The sequence below is a fragment of the Bos taurus genome, chromosome 21 (genome assembly GCF_002263795.3).
Source record: "Bos taurus isolate L1 Dominette 01449 registration number 42190680 breed Hereford chromosome 21, ARS-UCD2.0, whole genome shotgun sequence".
Taxonomy (NCBI): Eukaryota; Metazoa; Chordata; class Mammalia; order Artiodactyla; family Bovidae; genus Bos; species Bos taurus.
In genome coordinates, this window is record NC_037348.1 from 44903384 (window position 1) to 44919319 (window position 15936).

Below are 15936 nucleotides of genomic sequence, written 5' to 3' on the forward strand. Positions count from 1 at the left end.
TGTTTGAGGAGCTAAAGAATTTTTAACTTACTGTCCAAAAGTTAAAATAACCAGTAGCTTAGTAAGATTTGCTTTTGGGATAAGACATGAGTATTAGCAGTAGACTGGAGGAAAAGAAGATCCAGTTGGAGACCGTAAGAGGTAGAAACTATAAAAGTATACTATAAACCACACTCACTTGGGGCCTCCTTATCCTTGAGAGATCTGAGTACTCTTGTCTCTCCCACTTCTGAATCTTCCTGTGTTGGGCTTCTCTCTCTCTCATCCTAAGCTATCTCTTCAGATCTGTTTGGGCAGGCAAACTCTGTTCCTTTCTCTTTAAGAACCCCAAGTATCTCAGCCGTTGGTGATGCTTGGTTAAGTTTACACAAAGTTGGAAGCATTATAGCTACCCTTCCCAATGCCAGGTCTCTAAGTGCCATTCCTACCATGTGGTCCTCCCTACTGTATGTAGCTCCCCAGTCCACTGCATCTCTTCAGGAGAGCAGCCCCAGCAAGCCAATTTCCATCCCTCAGCTTCCCCAGGATTCCAGTGAACATAACCCCCACCTCCACCCCATCTCTGTACAGTTGATGACTGACTAGAAGTGGTGAAAAGAGGCTGGGATCCTGGATAATGACAATATTCACAAAGAGTCCAAGAGGAAAAGTCTGGCTGAAAAGACATGAATGCTGTTAGGAAGAGGCTGAATCTGAGGTACCTGAGAGACACTCAAATGGAGGTATACAGGGGGCAGTTGGGCACATGGGTCCGGAACTCAGTAGAGAAGCCTGAACAGAAGCTAGAGGCATGTGGATTTTCAGTACGTGCTGGTAATTGAAGCCATGACTGCAGACGGGGCAGCCAGGGAAAGCAATCAGAGTGGGAAGAGCAGACTGAAGCAACTCTACATTTAGAAGATGAAAGTCCAAAGGGACCCAATAAAGGGAACTCAGAAGGAGCTAACAGATTTGACAGCAAAGAGGACTAGCCAAATAGGCAAAGCCAAAGGAGGAAGGGACAACCAGCAGATCAAATAGCTCAGGGAGGACAAGAAAAAGAGGAAGGGACTTACCAATTTGTTTTGCCCATATGGGGCTTAACTGATGACTCATTGATTGTGGAATGATAAGGGCAGAAACCAGATTAGAGAGGGAATGAGAGGTAACAAAAGAAGAGATAGGATCAGACTTATCTTTGCAGGAAGGAGAGAGAGGATGATGAGGGTTTTTTGTTTAGTTTGATTTTCAGATGGGAAAGTGTGAGGAAGTTTATGAGCTTAGAGTAAAGATACAAGTGAAAATGGTGGAATGGCGGGGGCAGGGAGGGGGGCACAAATCTACAGCCTTAATAATCAGGAATTGGTAGCTCTTTTCCTAAGAGAGGAAAAAGGGAGCCAGATGGACATGAACATGGAAGAGTAAGTTAAGGAACTCTCTACTTGACAGCCTCAGTCTCAATCAGGCAGAAAGGACTTCTTAGAGCCTTAAAGTAAGGCTTCTGTAAAGAGTGAGCAAGACGTTGAGGTAAACAGTTGGAAAAGGGAAAGGGGGAATGGGAGAAATTTCCTAAACCTGCGGAGGGATCATCGGACAGAAAAAGCACATCAGTTTCACCATCAAGCCACAGGACCCATGGATGGAACCAGAGAGGATGAATTAGGAGTCTTGCTCCAGGGTGGAGTCTGGCTGACGGAGTACAAGCGAGAGACAAGGAAGCAAGAAGGTTGGTGGGAAGGGCTGTGAGAATTGGATCAGAGATGCAAGTAAATGCAGAATAGTAAAAATTCGATTGTCAAGAGCTGTGCAAGGTTGGGAACTGTAGGAGTACACGGTGGGAGAGCTTCTGTCCTGGAGGAGACATCCTGCCGAATATCCTGCCAAAGCTTGAGATCATAGAGATGAGCCAGACAAGGCAAGGAGAGGCACGAGCTATAACCATGGGACAGGCAGCCAGAGTAGGGCGGAGGGGAAGGAAGGGACTGTCATCACCAACAGTGTTGGCAGGACTGGGCACACGAAAGTTGAAGTGGACACATGAGGTCCAGGATGGTGGCAGGACTAAGGACAGAGAGGAAAAAACTGGAGACCAAACATCAAAGACTTCAGGGAGTACAGAGAAAGCTCAGAGAGAAGTGGAAATGGAGGGGGCAAAGCCCAGTGGCATGTGGTCTCTCTTAGGAAGCAGTAAGAAGGCCAACCCGCTCTGCCTCCAGTAGAGGGGAGATAGGCTCTTCCACAGAGGGCAGAAGAGAGGTGGAGTGCTCACGATGAGGTCAACAGTAGACTTTGTTTATATGGGAAAGGAGAACCTGGCCCAAGAGAGGGTTGGCAAGGAGGGCTCAGTGCAGGAATGTGTCTGGAAGAAAGAAATGTCAGAGCAGAATGGGAAGGTGGGAACTTGGTACCCTAGGGAGGTAGTGCTAACAGCAACATGGGCCAGGCTAACCTCCAGATCTGGCTTCCAGAAACATCAGTGTGGACACAGCAGGACTGAAGTGGTGTTGAGGTACTTTGATCTCCAGGCCAGAAACTATGTACTAGTTTTAATATCCTTGTCTTCTCCCCTCCCCAAACCCCCAACTTCTCTCCCTAAGAGTAATATGGAATCATTCTACCAAGCATCATTTTTTTTTTTTTTCTTGAGGGGGGGTGGTAGGAGGTGGAGCTGCACAGCATGCGGGATCTTAGTTCCCCGATCAAGGAGTGATTTCCTGCCCTCTGCAGTGGAAGCTTGGAGGACTCACCCCTGAACCACCAGCAAAGTCCCCGTTTCAGTCCCAAGTATCTTAGATTTGCCTCCTTTGGTAGGATCTGTACACAGTCTCAGTATTATGATGATGAGCTGGTCATTGTCATCCAAACTTTCCTTATCAACTACCATTGCCTACTTCGGCTTGAAAACTTTTCATTCTGAAAATACTTGCAGTCTATGAGAAGAGAATGGCAAGAGAAGAGAATTATCAAGAACTTGTTTGCATCCTGAAAGTTTTCACTTAAACCATCTTTTCAGTTAAAATGACTCAGTAGTTCACCAATCCATTCACTGACCGTCCATAATATGGCAGCTGTGCCAATGCTGGGTTACAGAAAGACCAATGCAGTGACCTCTGCCCTCAAAGTTTATCATCTAGTGAGAAACATTTCCCTGTGCCCCATGGAAAGAATGTTACAATTTTGTTTAAAACTGCAGTGGGTGCTTTCTTCCCCAGGGGCTGTAGAGAGTGGCAGGGCAGGTCACCTAGAGCCACACATGGCAAGGAAATGTGGGATTCATCCTGCTTGCTAGGTTTTCACAGTATTTCTGGACCAGTAGCCACAGTAACCTCCATGTTCTGGACCCAAGCCCCTCCTTAGGGGCTGAGCAGAGCCTCTGGTGGCTGAGCTGTGCCAGGAGCAATGAGGTTATCATCTGTGCATGAAGGAGAAAGAAAATGAGAGGATGAGAAGCAGAGGCTCTGGGGTCAGCAAAGGTGAGAGCTGGTTCTGAGGGTAGAGAAAATGCTGGTCTGGTGGCTTGGTGCAGAGAGGAAAGGGGTCGAGCAAGGCTAGTCAATGAGTATAAACTAAGGAAAACCCTCCAAACATGTTGCACAATGTCTCAAAATACAGCAAGGGCTTGGTACAATTCTTGTGCATTTTCACTACGGCAAATACAGAGCAGCACAAAGCAGAAAGTTAACATTCACAATAGAATGACTACCAACACCTGCTCCATACACAGTTTGTTCACATGGATTGTTTTTATGGAATAAGAACAGAGTTCAGCAAATTCATTTGCTTCCAAATGGGGTAGAATCCACTTCGGGGTTTCCCTCAGGCCCTGGTGGCTCAGTGGTAAAGAATCTGCCTGCAATGCAGTAGACCTGGGTTCAATCCTTGGGTTGGAAAGATCCCCTGGAGAGGGGAATGGCTACCCACTCCAGTAGTCTGGGCGGGGAGAATTCCATGGACTGTACAGTCCATGGGGTTGCAAAGAGTCAAATACAACTGAGCAACTTTCACTTTCAGCAATGTTATATGTAAAGGCAAATACGCTTTACCAATTGGTTTAAATATGGCAAGTAATTTGATTCAACAGAAAGAAGCTACAAGAAAGCTGATTTAACCATGACATTTTTTCATTCATGCATACATTTGGCAAATCCTTATGGAATTCTTACTATGCACTAGGTATCAAAGACTGATTTCTAACACTCCCATCTTTTTTGGCACTAGTAATGCCAAGGAGAGGATGCAGTGGCCCTAGTAGATCAGGAACCCTGGCATTAGCCAACAGGAAGTCCAGAGCCAGCGCTCTCTGTGGTTTCCTAGGAAATGAACAGCAGGAAGCAAGGGGCTTATTCCACAAACACAAAGGCCTGCACCGTCAGCCCCATCCATCCCCACTATGACCTCAAGTCCTCAAGGAAACGAAAACCTGCTCTCTTTCAAAAGGCACACCTCTTGATGCTGTTGCAGGAAAATGGGGTGCAAGAGGATGTTGGATGAGTCCTGGGATGGGCCATCAAGTGAGGGTCCTTGGCTTGTCACAGGAAAGAATTTAAAAGGGAGCCAATGTAAAGGGACAACAAGTTAATCTGTTAGACAGAAACACACTCCACAGGCAGAGTCTGGGCAGTCTCAGAAGGCCGAAGGTGTGGAGATGGTTAGTTTTTACGGGCTGGTTAATTTCATACTCTAATGAGTGGGAAGATTACTCCAACATTTTGGGGAAGGAGTAGGATTTCCAGGATTTGGGCCACTGTGCACTTTTTGGTCTTTTGTGGCTGGCCTAGGAACCGTCTTGGCACCTGTGTGTATGTATTTAGCTTATGCTAATATATTACAATGAGTGTATAATGAAGCTCAAGGTTTACTGGAAGTTGAATCTTCCACCATCTCAGTCTTAACCAGTTCTAACCAGTTTATGTTGTATTCTGTTCTTAATGGTTGTGTCATTCTTTTAATGGTTGTGCCCTGCTCCCTTCCTTCCTGTCCCAGTGCTGTCCACAGGTTTGTGGGACTAGAAGGATGATACAATCTTACCTTCCTCCACCCAGAGGTCAAAGAGTTCATCCAAATACCCAGACCAACCAACCAATTGTGTGTCAGAGCAGGTAGAAGGGGCCTGAGGGAAAGAGACCCAGACGGTGGAAGGAAATGACCTCAAAGGAGACTGCACCTTGAGAAGTTTGAGGCTGAGGAAGCAAGGAGACTGGGGATGTGGAGAAAGCTGAGGAGATGGAGGTACATAGGTTGCTGGAACACGAGAAAGGCAGGGAGCAGTGTCGAGCTGGAAGGGAGTGGTTCTGAAGGTAGATCCAAAAACAAGAGCCAAAAGTACTCTTTCAGCTGCCCAGTGTTGCAAACCTGCAAGTCTCTTGAGCAAATGAACGTAAACCAGAGGCCCTACTTAAGTCTCACATTAACAGTTCCTCAGTTCAGTTCAGTTGCTTAGTCTTGTCCCACTCTTTGCAAACCCATAGACTGCAGCACGCCAGGCTTCCCTGTCCATCACCAACCCCAGAACTTGCTCAAACTCATGTCCATCAAGTCGGTGATACCACCAAACCATCTCATTCTCTGTCTTCCCCTTCTCCTCCTGCCTTCAATCTTCCCCAGCATCAGAATCTTTTCCAATGAGTCAGTTCTTCGCATCAGGTGGCCAAAGTATTGGAGGTTCAGCTTTGGCATCGGCCCTTCCAATGAATATTCAGGACTGATTTCCTTTAGGATTGACTGGCTTGATCGCCTTGCAGTCCAAGGGATTCTCAAGAGTCTTCTTCAACACCACATTTCAAAAGCATCAGTTCAGCACTAGACTTTCTTTATGGTCCAACTCTCACATCTATACATGACTACTGGAAAAACCATAGCTTTGACTAGATGGACCTTTGCTGGCAAAGTAATGTCTCTGCTTTTTAATATGCTGTCTAGGTTGGTCACAGCTTTTCTTCCAAGGAGCAAGTGTCTTTTAATTTCATGGCTGCAGTCACCATCTGCAGTGATTTTGAGCCCAAAAAAATAGAGTTTCTCACTGTTTCCACTGTTTCCCCATCTATTTGCCATGAAGTGATGAGACCAGATGCCATGATCTTAGTTTTCTGAATGTTGAGTTTTAAGCCAGCTTTTTTGCTCTCCTCTTTCACTTTCATCAAGAGGCTCTTTAGTTCTTCTTCACTTTCTGGTATCATCTGCATATCTGAGGTTATTGATATTTCTCCCGGCAATCTTGATTTCAGCTTGTGCTTCATCCAGCCCAGCATTTTGCATGATGTACTCTGCATACAAAGTAAATAAGCAGGGTGACAATATACAGCCTTGATGTACTCCTCTCCCAATTTGCAACCAGTCCATTTTTCCATGTCCAGTTCTAACTGTTGCTTCTTGACCTGCATACAGATTTCTCAGGAGGCAGGTCAGGTGGTCTAGTATTCCCATCTCTTTAAGAATTTTCCACAGTTTGTGTGATCTACACAGTCAAAGGCTTTGGCATAATCAATAAGCAGAAGTAGATGTTTTTCTGGAATTTTCTTGCTTTTTCGATGATCCAGTGGATGTTGGCAATCTGATCTCTGGTTCTTCTGCCTTTTCTAAACCCAGCTTGGATATCTGAAAGTTCACAGTTCACATACTGTTGAAACCTGGCTTGGAGAATTTTGAGCATTACTTTGCTAGCGTGTGAGATGAGTGCAATTGTGAGGTAGTTTGAACATTCTTTGGCATTGCCCTTCTTTGGGATTGGGATGAAAACTGCCCTTTCCAGTCCTGTGGCCACTGCTGAGTTTTCCAAATTTGCTGGCATATTGAGTGCAGCACTTTCACAGCATCATCTTTTAGGATTTTAAATAACTCAACTGGAATTCCATCACCTCCACTAGCTTTGTTCATAGTGATGCTTTCTAAGCTCCTACTTTCTCTAATCCAATCTACTTTCCAAGTACAAATAGAATAATGATTTCCCACTTAGTTTCCTTATATTGCAAATAAATATCCATCCTTGTCAGTGGTGTCATTCTATGTAGTCTTTATAATAACTCCCTATATAAATATAGAAATACAGTTTTAAAACCCTGCTGTATATATATGCATGCATGCTAAGTCACTTCAGTTGTGTCTGACTCTTTGTGACTTATGGACTGTAGCCCACCAGGTTCCTCTGTCTATGGGATTCTCCAGGCAAGAATATTGGAGTGGGTTGCCATGTCATGCTCCAGGGGATCTTCCTGATCCAGGGATGAAACCCTGTCTCTTACATCTCCTGCATTGGCAGGCAGGTTCTTTACCACCTGGGAAGCCCAAGTGTGTGTGTGTGTGTGTGTGTGTGTGTGTGTGTGTATATACACACATATGTAAACAAACATAATTTTATTTCTTTCAAACTCCAATCCAGGGGGATCTGTCAAATCTCTTCGTGCTAGATGTGAGGTTACTTAATGATATCTTGGCCACATTCCAAGGTTTTCTTGTCATTTTTGTTTGTAGAAGAGTCTAAAAGTGAATTATTTTGGCAGGTGATCATCAATTTTAGGGCCTGAAATTTTCAAGTCTAAAATTCACAGGCAGGGACTTCCCTGGTGGTCCAGTGGTTAAGACTGCATGCTTCCAATGCAGGAGGTGCAGGTTTGATCCCTGGTCAGAAAACTAAGAGCCCATATGCCACATGGCATGGCCAGAAAATAAAACTTTAAAAAAGTAATATTCACAGGCAAGATATTTGGCTACTTAGGGAGATATTTAAACTGACCAGCAGTTCACCTGTGAGGCAGAATTCTACAAAATAATCATTTTGTAAATCCCCCTTATATGACTCTGAAAATTGTCAAATAAGTTTTGAACTGTGCTGTTCATTCCAGATATAAATAAATCAACTTAAGGTCCTGGAAAAACTTGTCCAAAGCTTAAGATGGATGAGGTCTCCAACTCTTTGCTTAAATTGCACATCTGCTCATTAAAACTAATTAGTATTTTCTGTCATTAATGCTAGAACATCCAGCTTCCTACTGATGAATTTCAATCCCATCTGGAACATATATCACACAGGCCAGGGATTCAGAAGCAGTTGCCCTGTATCATTATGTCACATTACATGTTATCTCATTACAATTTTATAAATTACATGTATAATAAAAGCTGGGTTGATAATCTGACACTGCCCTAACAAGTTCTAGGAATCGGTATCTCTGGTATTCTCCTAAAATAAATCTGCTAGCCAACTACTAATACTGAAATTCAACCAATGTCAACACACTCTGAAGACCTGTCAGAGTTCTCTCAGAGTCTTCAGATAAGCAGAGTAAGATAAGAAAAAAAAAATCTTTCTCCCAGTATTCAAAAATAAGAAAGGCTTCAGAGATTCATAAGAAATTTATTTTAAAAAATAATAAAATTTAGCATACTGAGTTAGGGCTGTTGTATTTTTATGCAAGGGATGTGTTCCTAAAGATTTTATATAATTTAAAACATTAATTTAAGACAGAGCCTGACCAAGTGTAGCCTTTATTTTTGCTTATATCATAAAGAAGAAATGCCATGTAGCAATGCTTAAATTAAGTTTACAATTTACTAATTCCACTGAAACAGGGGGGAAGGGGGCAGGGCACAACACTTAAAGAATGACATAGCTCTTGAGGATACAGCATATACTGGTTAGAAACCACTAAGCCCAGGGTAGTGGAAGATTCAGCTTCCAGTAGATCTTGAGCCTCATTACATGCTCATTGTGAACATTAGCATTTGGTAAATACACACCTACAGGTACCATGACAGTTCTGAGGCCAACTATAAAAGGCCAAAAAGTGGGCAGTTGCCCAAATCCTGCAGATCCAGCCTGTTCCCCAAAATAGTTGGAATAATCCTCCTACTTGTTAGCCTAAGAAATTACCCAGCCCATAAAACTAAGCACTCCGTATTTTGGGGCCGCTCTCGCCTTTTGAGCAGGACAGCATTCTGTCCTTCTCAAATTTAATGATTCCCTGTTCTTTTAAAATGTAGTAACAGCTGCAGTGTGTGCCAGCCGCAGGACTCTTCACTTGATTTTTTTCTCACATTTTGGGTAACATCTTCACTCTGATCACTTAGAGTCCTCCCTAGCCCCTTTCCTTTCCCCACCATCCCAGCCTAATTCCCAGTCTTGCTCCCTGTCTACCTTGCCCCTCCAGGCCTTCCAGAAGCAATAATCCTGGCCCTGAACACCACCCTCACCTGGCTTTCATTTCACTTCTCCCTGGTGCCCACCTGTTGCTACTGCCAGGTGCCAAGAGGCTCAGCCCCCTGGCTGGGCCCCTTCACACAGCCTCCTCCTCGTGGGCTCTGGCTTCCAACCTTCCCAGGCAGATGTAATATTCATGACCACATTTCTGAATCCTCTATAATTCAACCAAATGGATTAAACTTCTGCTAAATCCAGGTGTGTGAATGATGGTGACTCGAAGGTGGGCAGGTGGGGCCTCCATTAAAAGAGTGCATGGTCTACTGGGGAAAACAGTGTGTAAGAGGCTGTGACTCTCCTGCGTGGGGTGTGAGGGTGTCAGGAAGGCAGAAGAGGTGACATTCCACCTTGGCCTCGAAGGGTGTGTCTGACTCCCCAGTTAGAAATGGGGAGAAGGGTGACACATGGAGACATTCCAGGCAGAACACTGCCTGGGTCGGAGGCACGGAGGACATAAAAGGCTTGGTCTCTTCAGAATAACCAAGCACACCAGTGCTGTTAGAGACTGAGTTCTCACTAAATGTTTCCAATTATGAAATGTTTTCCCCATTCTAGGTAAGGGAAGAAAAGATTTTATAGGACAGAACTTGAGTGTGTGCTCACGCAGATCCTTACCAAGGGTAAACCTTATCCTTGAAAGTATTGAACAGATCCTTTTTGTAAATATCTCAAAGTTAATTTCAATCAGAGGACAATCCAGTCACTCATGTGGGTTATCAAACTGGTTCATGCTCTAGGGAAAAAGTAAAAATAGATGACCCAGTGAGTCTCTTTCATGCTCTACGGAGTAAAAAAGTAATGAAACTGATCTTCTTGGCCTCATAAAGAGACCCAGAAGGCAATTTCAAAAGCTAGTGACCAAACTGGAAATATAGCAATTATCCTAGACCACTCCTTCAGCCTCTACCTTCACTGGAAATTACTAACCAAGATCTGTAATCATTTGCCTAACCACTGAATGACTCCATTGTCCTGGCCACCTTCCTCCTTTCCTTCTCAGCCCCTACCTCAGGTTAATTCTCACCTGATGGGCCCAAGGTGCACCATGACTAACAGGTTATTTGATGGGGCAGTGATGGCGAAACCAGGTTGTCATTTTCTATCTTGATGAGAAATGCTCAACGGTTATGTTCCTGTAGAACATGCGGAACTGTGGGCTACATTTCAACATGCACACATACAGTTCATGTACTGGACAGTTACCACACTGCTGAGATGTGTACTGAGTGTACAGGATACACACTACTATATATAAGATAGATCGATAACGAGGTCCTACTCTATAGTACAGGGAACTATATCAATACCTTGTAATAACTTACAATGGGAAAGAATCACATATATATATAATTACGTGTATATATTTATGAACTGAATTACTATATTGTACACCTGAAACTAACACAACATTGTAAATCAAGAACACTTCAATTTAAAAAAGAAAAAGTGCCTCTAGTACCTCTAGGAACTCAGGGAGGAGGGACATATTCCCTTGAGCACCTCCCACCTCACTGCCCAGTTTGTGCAGAGAAGTACATTAGCCTCACACCTCATCTTCCTGTTTTGTCCCGGAAGCCAGTCCTTCCTCACTGCTGCCAGAATCCACTTTCCAAGAACCTTTCCACAACCTTCTTCACCTCAGCATGGTAGGCAAGGCTCCTCCCCACCCCCAGCCCCCTGAGCCATCCCTGCTCTCTGCAGCACTCTCTTCTCACTCCCTCCCTACATAAAAGCATTTTTATCTGCTCTGCCAGGAGGCATCTGAGCGCTCACTCCTGCCCCCCTGGCAAACTCCAGCTCACCATTCAGCGAGCAGCTCCACAGCTTCCTCCGGCAGGCGCCCTCGCCGGCTCCTTCAGACCCCCAGCAGCCCTCTCGCCCCACAGGGAGCCAGCACTGTACTGCCCACCAGAGCACCTGCTACCTGAGCTCACTGTCCACCGATCAGTGAGCTCCTGGAGGACAGCCCTAGGCGTCTTCATCTTTAGGTGCCCAGCAGTGTTTGGGACAAAACAGATTCTCAACAAATGTTTGAGAAGGAATAAACAGAAGAATGAAGAGCTCTGAAAATATTTTAGCAACAACAGCATCAGAAAAACACACACACACGCACGCACAAACACAAAAAGAGAGAGAAATAAGCACACAATTTCCCAAACTCAGTGCTATTAAGAATAAAATTATTTTAAAAGATAATGGCATGGCATACTTATATTGGATATTGCAGGCAGAAAGTCATGCTTTGACTTTTTTTTAATATAAAAGTTTCAGTGATATCATCTCCTGATTTTAAAGATATTTAAAGTGTGTTATACTTAAATAAGGGCTTCCCTGGTGGCTCAGAGGTTAAAGCATCTGCCCCCAATGCGGGAGACCCAGGTTTGATCCCTGGGTGGGGAAGATCCCCTGGAGAAGGAAATGGTAACCCACCCCAGTATTGTTGCCTGGAGAATCCCACGGATGGAGAATCCTGGTAGGCGACAGTCCATGGGGTCGTCGGACACGACTGAGCGACTTCACTCACTCACTCACACTTAAATACGTAATGTGCTCAGTTGTGCATGCTCAGTAGCTCAGTCGTGTCCGACACTTTGCAACCCCATGGACTGTAGCCCACAAGGTTCCTCTGTCCATAGGATTTCCCAGCAAGAACACTGGAGTGGGTTTCCATTTCTTTCCCAGGGGATCTTCCCAACCCAGGGATCGAACCTGCGTCTCTTGCATCTCCTGCATTGACAGGCAGATTCGTTACCTGGGAAGCCTCTAAATATCTAATAGTCATGACTAATTAAGCCAGAAATGGTCACTTTCTTCTCCTTGTTCCAGCTTGAAATAAAGATATAAATCAGAAGATACAAAAATTTGGTGACTAGCAAATGCAAAAATCTGATGTACGGGTATCATTCTAAGTACTTAAAATATACATCAAATCAACCAACTACAAGGCATTTTTTGCCTTCTCTGCCAGCTTTTTCGCCTCCTTCTCAGGTCAGTCCAGCTAACAGCTCATGCAGTGAACTTCATCAATGTGTTGTGCGGGCACTGAGCTCGATGATCCCTACACCCACCCCTCCCCAAGTCTGAGGAACACTAGGTCTGGTCTGAAGACTTCCCTGGATGTAACTGCCCAGATGAAAGGCTCTTCCCATTCCAACCAAGAGCATCTTGCCATTTTCCTGGGCATGATTTGCCCATCCCCAACTTAGAGCCTCCATAAATGCTGTCCTCTGGAAAGCTTCTCTCCCAAGAAAGCCAATATATCCTCCTCCTGTCAGTCAGTGGTTCCCATTCAGGGGTGATTTTGCCCTCCAGGGAATATTTGGCAATATCTGGAGACATTTTTGGTTGTTAAAAGTGTTGCTCCTGGTATCTAGTGGGTAGAGGCCAGACATGCTGCAAAATATCCTACAATGCACAGGACACCCACATATACAGACAAAGAATTATCTGGCCCCAAAATGTCAAGAGTACTTAGACTAAGAATCTCTGCTCTAAGTTGAGCTTTAAATTCATCTGTTTGAATTAGGAAATATTCCCAAGTTAACCACACCCAACTCTGACCATGCGCTTGTTTTGCATAACCACAGAATGTACAGAGTGATCTACAGTAACTTGGATGTGAGGTTGAGAATCATAGAGTCTCTGGATAGAATAGGACTTCAAAAGTCATACAGTCTAACCACTTCCTTGTCAACACTGCTTTGTAAACTCCATTTCAATTGCTGTCTTTCTTCAAAAAATTATAAGCAACTGCATTAAAAACTCCACGTCCATTCACTCTGCACGTCTTAAGCATCTGCTATGAAACAAGCACTATTCTAGGCACTGAGGACAGTGATAATTAGACATTATCTATGCTCTTGTGGATATTAACTTTGGCAGGATAGATATTTTTTTAATTATATAACTTCCATAGTGGTAAGTGCTCCAGTGGGAAGAACATGGTTTACCTGATAACAGGAGCTCCTTAAACTGATCTGTGACACCCGACAAGGCTTCCCTGAGGATGGCACATTTAAGCACCTGGTAGGCATTCAGTCAGTATTTGCTGAAAAAATAGAGGTGAAGCATGAAAGATGAATAGAAGTTATCCGGATAAAGTGTGCAGAGCTGGGAGGAAAGAGAAGGGGAGCTGAGTAGCCACAATGGGTTTAAGATGCCAATGAAACATCAAGATAGAGAAACCAGAGCCCAGATAGGAGGGGAGTTTGGGGGGAAATGGATAAATGTATATGGACGGCTGAGTCCCTTTGCTGTTCACCTGAAACTATCACAACCTTGTTAATCAGCTAAACCTCAATACAAAATAAAAAGTTTAAAAAGGAGAGAGAGAGAAACTGCTTGGTCTGTTGAACGTAATTGTCTGGAGCCCAGAAAAAAAGGCTGGGATCACAGCCAGGGGACCTCCAATCCAACATGTAGGTCAGGAAGAGGAGGAAAAATCAATGAAAGACTAGTAATGAGAGGCCAGAGACACAGGCAGAAAACCATGAAAGGCTGTGTCATAGAAGGAAACTTTTTAAGAAACTCAATGCTGGGTATTGAGCAGTCTGTCCTGACTATAACAAGCATCCTACAGGATGAACTAACCACGGGTTTTTATTTTGAATTAGCATAAAATCTCTTCCTGATGAATTTCTACTTCAAGTTTAAACATGTTGATCTGAGTAGCAATCAGAGTTCAATTTTGTGGGTGTTTTCATTTATGACACTCAAATTATTTAGACCTTAGGGTTACAATGCTCTCCCAGCTACAGTATCAAAGGGAAATAGTTTGGAGCCAGGATTTCAGTGGCTTAATAAACAAAAGATGTATCTAGCAACACACAATTAGATCTTGATTATCTGCGCCAGTGAGAGGTAGGAATATATGAATAAAATTAATGGAATCTAAAACCCCAAGTTCAACCTTTTTTGCAATTAAATCAGATCAGTCACTCAGTCGTGTCCGACTCTTTGCGACCCCATGAATCGCAGCACGCCAGGCCTCCCTGTCCATCACCAACTCCCGGAGTTCACTCAGACTCACGTCCATCGAGTCAGTGATGCCATCCAGCCATCTCATCCTCTGTCGTCCCATTCTCCTCCTGCCCCCAATCCCTCCCAGCATCAGAGTCTTTTCCAATGAGTCAACTCTTTGCATGAGGTGGCCAAAGTACTGGAGTTTCAGCTTTAGCATCATTCCTTCCAAAGAAATCCCAGGGCTGATCTCCTTCAGAATGGACTGGTTGGATCTCCTTGCAGTCCAAGGGACTCTCAAGAGTCTTCTCCAACACCACAGTTCAAAAGCATCAATTCTTCGGCACTCAGCCTTCTTCACAGTCCAACTCTCACATCCATACATGACCACAGGAAAAACCATAGCCTTGACTAGATGAACCTTTGTTGGCAAAGTAATGTCTCTGCTTTTGAATATGCTATCTAGGTTGGTCATAACTTTCCTTCCAAGGAGTAAGCGTCTTTTAATTTCATGGCTGCAGTCACCATCTGCAGTGATTTTGGAGCCCAGAAAAATAAAGTCTGACACTGTTTCCACTGTTTCCCCATCTATTTCCCATGAAGTGGTGGGACTGGATGCCATGATCTTTGTTTTCTGAATGTTGAGCTTTAAGCCAACCTTTTCACTCTCCACTTTCACTTTCATCAAGAGGCTTTTGAGTTCCTCTTCACTTTCTGCCTTAAGGGTGGTGTCATCTGCATATCTGAGGTTATTGATATTTCTCCCGGCAATCTTGATTCCAGCTTGTGTTTCTTCCAGTCCAGCGTTTCTCATGATGTACTCTGCATATAAGTTAAATAAACAGGGTGACAATATACAGCCTTGATGAACTTCTTTTTCTATTTGGAACCAGTATGTTGTTCCATGTCCAGTTCTAACTGTTGCTTCCTGACCTGCATACAAATTTCTTAAGAGGCAGATCAGGTGGTCTGGTATTCCCATCTCTTTCAGAATTTTCTACAGTTTATTGTGATCCACACAGTCAAAGGCTTTGGCATAGTCAATAAAGCAGAAATAGATGTTTTTCTGGAACTCTCTTGCTTTTTCTATGATCCAGCGGATGTTGGCAATTTGATCTCTGGTTCCTCTGCCTTTTCTAAAACCAGCTTGAACATCTGGAAGTTCATGATTCACATATTGCTGAAGCCTGGCTTGGAGAATTTTGAGCATTACTTTACTAGCGTGTGAGATGAGTGCAATTGTGCGGTAGTTTGAGCATTCTTTGGCATTGCCTTTCTTTGGGATTGGAATGAAAACTGACCTTTTCCAGTCCTGTGGCCACTGCTGAGTTTTCCAAATTTGCTGGCATATTGAGTGCAGCACTTTCACAGCATCATCTTTCAGGATTTGGAATAGCTCAACTGGAATTCCATCACCTCCACTAGCTTTGTTCATAGTGATGTTTTCTAAGGCCCACTTGACTTCACATTCCAGGATATCTGGCTCTAGGTCAGTGATCACACCATTGTGATTATCTGGGTCGTGAAGATCTTTTTTGTAGTTCTTCTGTGTATTCTTGCCATCTTTTCTTAATATCTTCTGCTTCTGTTAGGTCCATACCATTTCTGTCCTTTATCAAGCTCATCTTTGCATGAAATGTTCCTTTGGTATCTCTGATTTTCTTGAAGAGATCCCTAGTCTTTCCCATTCTGTTGTTTTCCTCTATTTCTTCGCACTGATCACTGAAGAAGGCTTTCTTATCTCTTCTTGCTATTCTTTGGAACTCTGCATTCAGATGTTTATATCTTTCCTTTTCTCCTTTGCT